Below are 6698 nucleotides of genomic sequence, written 5' to 3'. Positions count from 1 at the left end.
TTATTTTGATATATCACAGTGAAAGATTTATCGTCCTCTTTTTTTTTTTTTTTTTTTTTTTTTTTTCAAAAAAAAAAAAAAAAAAAAAAAAACCTTGTGATGAAGGTCCCAACACATGGAGTCTTTTCCAGATGAGAATCGACAAGCATCCCTTTGACCTACACAGTCCTGGGATTGTTAAACAGATTACTGCCATCAGTACTGAGCCAGGAGTAGAGGTTGAAATCAGTATTGCAGATGTCTAAGTCAATGAGTTTAATAAATTGACTTAATCGGTTGTTAAAAAAAAAAGAAAAGTCATGTAAGTGGGGTTGTACTAGTATAGAAGAAGAGTAAGGTCAGCAGGAGAGGGAGGGATAAGGAGAATGGCAGAGGTGACTTCGACCACAGTCAACTGTGTATATGCATGAAATTATAAAAAGTATGGACAATAAAATAAAAGGGAAAATCCATTATGCATTATGAGGAAAATGGAATTAAAGGCATAGTCCTCAAATCTTTGTCAGTTATAACTAAAATCAAGAGAGGAAACTAGGGGCTGGAGAGATGGCTCAGTAGTTAAGACTATTGGTTGCTCTTGCAGAGGACCTGGGTTCGATTCCAAGCACCACACAGTGGACTAACGACTGTCTCTAGCTCCAGTCCCAGGGGAATCCAATGCCTCCGTGGCCCAATGCATGACAAGGATGCATGTACACACATGCAGACAATGCACTCATACATATAAAGTAAAAATAATAAGCTATTTAAAAAGAGAAAGATAATGAAGAAAACACGTTATTCATGTTAGATGATGAATACTTAAATATTGCAATCAACATGATGCTTTGTCTTGTGAGGATGGCAGCTTGTGAATTATAAAGTGATTAAAAGATGATTATCTGAAATCAGACAGATACCGTAATACCAGATGTAAATGGGGCTGACTCATTTCCTTAGTTTGCTGATCTTTTCTTATCAACTCTTAAATTTTTGGGCATACTTTTGCTTTTGCCTTTCTTTTTATTTTTTTAAATCTTTGCATTACAGGTACTTTGAGGTTTATACTGGATGCTTATTTAATCAAAATTGCTGTTGTTCTTGTTCAAATGTGTAGCTTTCTTCAATTAGCTTTAGTATCACGGTTAGATAGTCTTTTGTGGCTTTCTAATCTACCTTCACAATTTTATCTGACAGCTGATGGCTTGGGACATTGTGATGGTGTTTGAAACTATGGAGCCAGCTATTAACACCACTAAAAGGAGCCACTTCTGTCCTGTTTTGTTTGCTCTGCTTGGTGTTCTGAATTCAAACACTTAGATGTGTTTGTGATGCTGAATGAGGATTTGCTTATAAGTAACAGTTTACAACTGCACAGTTGATAAATTGAAGACTTTTAGGGCAATCTAGTCAGAGAACTGATAACGGCTGGTGGATGCTTGAGGCACGTGATCTCTGTATATTCCTGTGTTTCACCTTGTGTTTCTTTCTGATGATACAGCCTATAAAGAAATGTAAAATCTCATCGTGGTGAAAATTTCTCCCAATAAATCAGTTGAACTTAAACAATTGTGAGTCTTCAAAGCAAACGCTGAAACAGAATTGAGTGTAGGAGGAAGGCAGCTAAGTGGTTACAGCCAGTCCTCGGTGGGAAATTTCTCAGATTTAGCTAGTATCAACAAATTTTCCAATATTCACCTACTAAGCAATACAGTTGAAGTCTAGCTGACCCACATCCTCACTAACACTCTGTAGACAGTCTTTTCCTTTGCTATTTTTAAGTGTATGTAGTTGAACCTCATTATAGTTTTCATTTTTTTACTCAAAAACTAATGATAATAAGGCCACTTCTTATGCTTACTGCCCACTTACATGTGCTCAATTAATAGTACCTATATAAGCAGTTTTTCATCTTATAATATACTCTGCTTTATTCAAAAGTAGTACAGTAATCAAGAGCACATCTTGAGTTAGCAACACTAGGAAGATGACTTCAGCTGGTGTCACAGAAATCCAGCTAAAAACTCCATAGACAAGAAGACCTGTGGGCATATCTCAAGACTCAGGAGTGAGTATGAAACACCTCGTGGAACACATTTGAAGGCCAGGATGAACACTTTCATTTTGATGGTGAACATTTAGCTTCAAGCCATTCTTGACTCTTTGAAGAAGGCCCACTCCTGTCTTGTCCCTTGGGGAACATTAGAGGCACTTGTAGAGGGAGACCACAGGGGCCACTTAGAGATGAAAAGTAAGGGTGGAGCTCACAGCAACCAGTGCAGAAGTTGGTGGTTCTGTATTCTGATTGATGGAAATGCTCTACCTCAGAAACTGGTCAACAGTGTTGGTATACTATAAGCATATCTGCTGACTTGGTAAGCTCAAGTCCATAATCTCCTCCCTTACAAAAGCCTGGTTCTCTATTGAAATGTTCTTGAACATTATGGCTTAAAAATGAACTGTTCCGTGCATACTAATGTATTTGAACACTTGTTCCAAAGCTCTGGACATTGTTTTGGATGTTTGTTGAACCTTTAGAAGGTGGTCCAGCATGAGGAAGTGGGTCATTGGGATGAGCCTATAGCCATGTCCCAATTTCAACATGAGTTTTTTCTGCTTCCTGGTCTATGCATGTGACATCTCTTAATGTCATACCTTCTCCACCACAATGAAGTATATCCTTTGACCTGTCAGCCAAAATAGACTTCTGGCTTAGTTGATTGTTAGATATTTGTTGACAGTGATGAGAAGTCTATACTGAGTTAGGGAGGCATGTATAGGTCTGCTCATATCTGCAAATGAGAACATATGTCCCTACCCGCTCCAGTCGTGGAGCAGCAGTTAAGCTAATCTACTTGAGTGTACCTAAGTTTGGAGGCAAGAGCAGGCATGTGCTCCTCTCCAGATGGGAACATCTGGGTCTCTCCATCCTCGGCAGCTGAACAGCAAGCACAGAGACCTTATTCAGTCTTGGGTCTTGCCTTGAGAACTTGTCCAATTACAGATTCCAAACAGAGGAGATAACCTTCACTGTTGTTTGATCAGAGAATGTAGCAAAGTCTAGTCTACCTACAGACCACTGCTTGGGCCAGTGGTCTCACCTGACCATGGAGCACAGACAATAGTTCAACTGCATCCCAGAGTACAGGTAAGAACCCAGTAAAACCAGAGAACCAGAGACCCCCTAGAACCATATTTCCCTCTATGGAATAGCTCTCAGCTGATTCACACAGCATCCCAAGAAAGATGAAACTGGGAGGTTGTATTTCCAATGAAGAACACCTGCAAAGGTCAGAACAGGCAGCTGTCACTAAAGTGTACAGGCACCAAAGTAGAGAAGCCAGGATGGGAAAATCGAGAACAGTCCTCCATGAGATTCAGAGACATTCAAGAAGATACAGACAGAAAGTTAAATGTAATCTCAGAAAAATTCATAATCAAAGTAATAAATGTTGAGCAAGAAAACCAGATAAACAATAATAGAAGTCCAAAAGATAAAGAACATAGGAACTGTTGTGAAAAGTTCAATACCAAGCCTCAGAAGCAGACTTGATCATGCAACAATATCACTGAGCTCAAACACAAGAGCTTTAAAATTATTATTGCAAAGACCAGAAAAAAAAGAAATAGAGACTTGAAAAGAGTGGGAAAATTAATAGTTCTTATTTTCTTTTTTCTAGAAAGGTAAAATCAGGAAACTCTTAGCTAGGCCAAGTAGGGAAAAGCAGAGGAGACTCAAATAAAAAATAATAAAAGAGACCACAGTAGGAAAGAAAAAAGACCATGAAAACCATTATAAACAATTGCATGCCAACAAATTTGATGTTCTAAAAGAAATAGGTTGATTTCTAGATACATGCAATATACCAAGTCTAAATCATGGAGCAATAAAAAGCTTACATCGACAGTGAGTAATAAGATTGAGTCAGTGATAAAGTGTCCCCTTGAAGAAAAAACCACGGACTGATGGCTTCAAATATGAATTCAAATATTTAAAGAACTAATCCTAGTCCCTCCAAAAATTAGAAGTGAAAAGAATATCAAATCCATAATATAAAGACAAATACATGAGAAAAGAAAATCTCCCTGATGACTGGAGATACAAATATTCACAGAAAAATACCAACAAGCTGGTTTCAAGTACATAACAAAAGGATTTCTTCTTTTTTTTGGCAGTTCTGGGAGTCCAACTAAGGGCTTTCTGCATGCTAGTTAAGCAAGTGCACTACACACCACTGAACTACATACATCCTTAGTCTCAAAATGATCTTACAACATGACCAAGTACAATTTATCCCTGAGATTAAAGTAATGTTCAACATGCATGTAACTAAAAATGTGATATTTCGCATTAATAAAACAAAGGATAAAGGTTAGCGTACTCAGTAATAAAAAGTCGAAAGTTTTTCCTTTTAGACAAAGGAAAAAGAAAAAGATACTCATTCTAACCACTTTTTAGTAAAGTCCTGAAAATTTTAGTCATAGTAATTAGGTAAGAAAAAGAAATAAAAGGCATTAAAATAAGAAGGGAAGAAACAAGAAGTACAGTGACAGACAGGAGGTACTTCAAATATCCATTGGAATCTTAGCCAGTTTGCACCATAAATGTGTATTTGATCATTGAAATCTATGATTTAATAATACATTTGTATTTCATGACCCTGAAAAAAACTGGGAAAAGTGAAATTGTTGCTGTTTGCTGGTGGCATAATTTAGACGTAACAAACCCTAAATACTGTGTACACACACACCTTCTAGAATAAACACATTCATTAAAGTTATAGGATACAAAATACAAATAGTAGTGTTTCCACACATGGTTAACCGCCTCTAAAAATGTAACTAAGGAAAAAATCTTATAAAAGATACAAGCTAACTGGTGATGTATCTAACAAACGAAGAAAAAGATATCAAGGGCGGAGACTTGGAAACAGTGATGAAAGTACCGGAGGAGAACATGAATAACTCACATGTTCAGAGAGTGCAGAAACAAATATTGTTAGAACATCAGTGAAGTATCAAATGAGTTACAGGTTTAATGAAATACTTATCAAAATTCAAAAATAAATTTTTGAAAGAAATATAAATAATAATTCTTAAATCCTCATGAAGTCACCAAAGAGATTAGTCAAAACAATCTTGAATAAGTAGACAAGCCTGATTTCAAAATATATTATAAAATTATTCTAATCAAGACAGCCTGTTAGCACCCTAAAAACAGACATTGAAATGGCAAAACCAACTTCCATTTTGTTCTAGCCTTTGTGTTACCCTGTGTTTTTGTCCAGCCATTCCCGCTTCAGACAGCCAGGTAGAATTTCTCATGCAAGACGTTTCAGGGAGTACATTGTTTCTACAATACCGCGAAACTTAGAAGTGGCCAGGTGGCATGTCCAGGTAGGACGTCCTCCCTCCCAGCTATACCTGCATCTCCACGGAGCCCATTGTTTCTGCAATTCTGAGAAATTTGTTTTTTCTTATCAGAACTTTTTGTTAACTGAAAACCTCTTTGTTAGATAACCTGGCCTTGGTCTGCTGTAACTATAGTGATCTGATGTAGCTATGGTTATTGGCTTTGCCCTTGGCAATGCTTTACCCCTGCCCTGCTTTTCCTTGGGGTTGAGAGTTCTTTGGGGTATTAGTTCTCTCTTTGGATGCCAGCTATTAGTAAAGGACTCCTAATTCCATCACCATGTGATATTCCTCTGTGTATCTCACTCGGAATTACAATATCAACTAATGGAAAAGGAACAAAAGCTTAGAAATAAATGGCTACTTATGAAATTTGTGGTCAATTGGGTTTTGCTAAAGGCACTAAAAACACATAACGGGGAAAGGACAATCTTTTTTAAAAATTATTTTATTGCGCTTCTGTAGTCTCATACAACTGTTCTCAACCAAATCAAGACCCCCTCCCCAATCCATGCCTCCCACATTCCCCCCACCAGACCCCATATACTCTGCCACACATGGTAAGTCAAGCATTTGCACCCAGATGCCCTTCAGTGCAAATTTGTCTACTGGACATCCAGTCAGTCCATCTAGAGATTGTGTGCAAGACATAATCTCCCCCACACAGCAGCAACCAGCCTCCAAGGGTTCTCAGTCTATGGCTGGCCCACCACCCATCTCTCTCCTCCCCTCTGGGCTCTTGTTCAGTTGAGTTGGCATGGATCCTGTGCTCAATAACACCATTGCCACAAGTTCACATGTGCAAGCGACCAGTGGCCTAAAAGCCTTTGCTTCCCTCTGTTCATGAACCAGCCCTGGCTCTTACTCTTTTCTGCCCTTTCTTCCGAGATGGCCCCTGAACTGTGGGTGGGTGAGGTTTAGTATAGGAGTCGTATCCAGGGTTACACACTCTGCAGTCTCTTATTCTTCAAAGCTTGGACAGTTGTGGCCTTCTGTGTGCATGCATGCACTCTGCTGTGCAAAGAAGCTTTATCGGTGAGAGTTGAGGGACACATTAGTTTTGTCTCTACCCCTTGTTCGGCTATGTTCCATGAGCCTTGGATATAGAGGTTCAGCTGTAGATCTGTCACCTAGTATTGAGCATCTCTCAGACGTATGTTCTCTGTCTGAGCAGTTGCTCAGTTCTGCAGTAGCCTTCATCTGTTTCAAAAACATTACCATTGAAATCTACCCAATGACTTTATAGACATACACAGGTGCCAAGGATCCGAGTGCAACCGATTATGACTAGTAATAATCAGATACAT

The 6698-nt window shown here is 38.5% G+C and overlaps 1 pseudogene; it reads left to right on the top strand.

Moving 5' to 3' along the window:
* Positions 1 to 415, top strand: part of LOC115069530 — a 653-nt pseudogene extending 238 nt beyond the window's left edge.
* Positions 416 to 6698: the final 6283 nt, after the last annotated feature.

Source organism: Nannospalax galili, unplaced genomic scaffold, assembly GCF_000622305.1.
Source record: "Nannospalax galili isolate Female #2095 unplaced genomic scaffold, S.galili_v1.0 scaffold233, whole genome shotgun sequence".
Classification (NCBI taxonomy): Eukaryota; Metazoa; Chordata; class Mammalia; order Rodentia; family Spalacidae; genus Nannospalax; species Nannospalax galili.
This window is presented reverse-complemented; position numbering and strand designations above follow the sequence as displayed.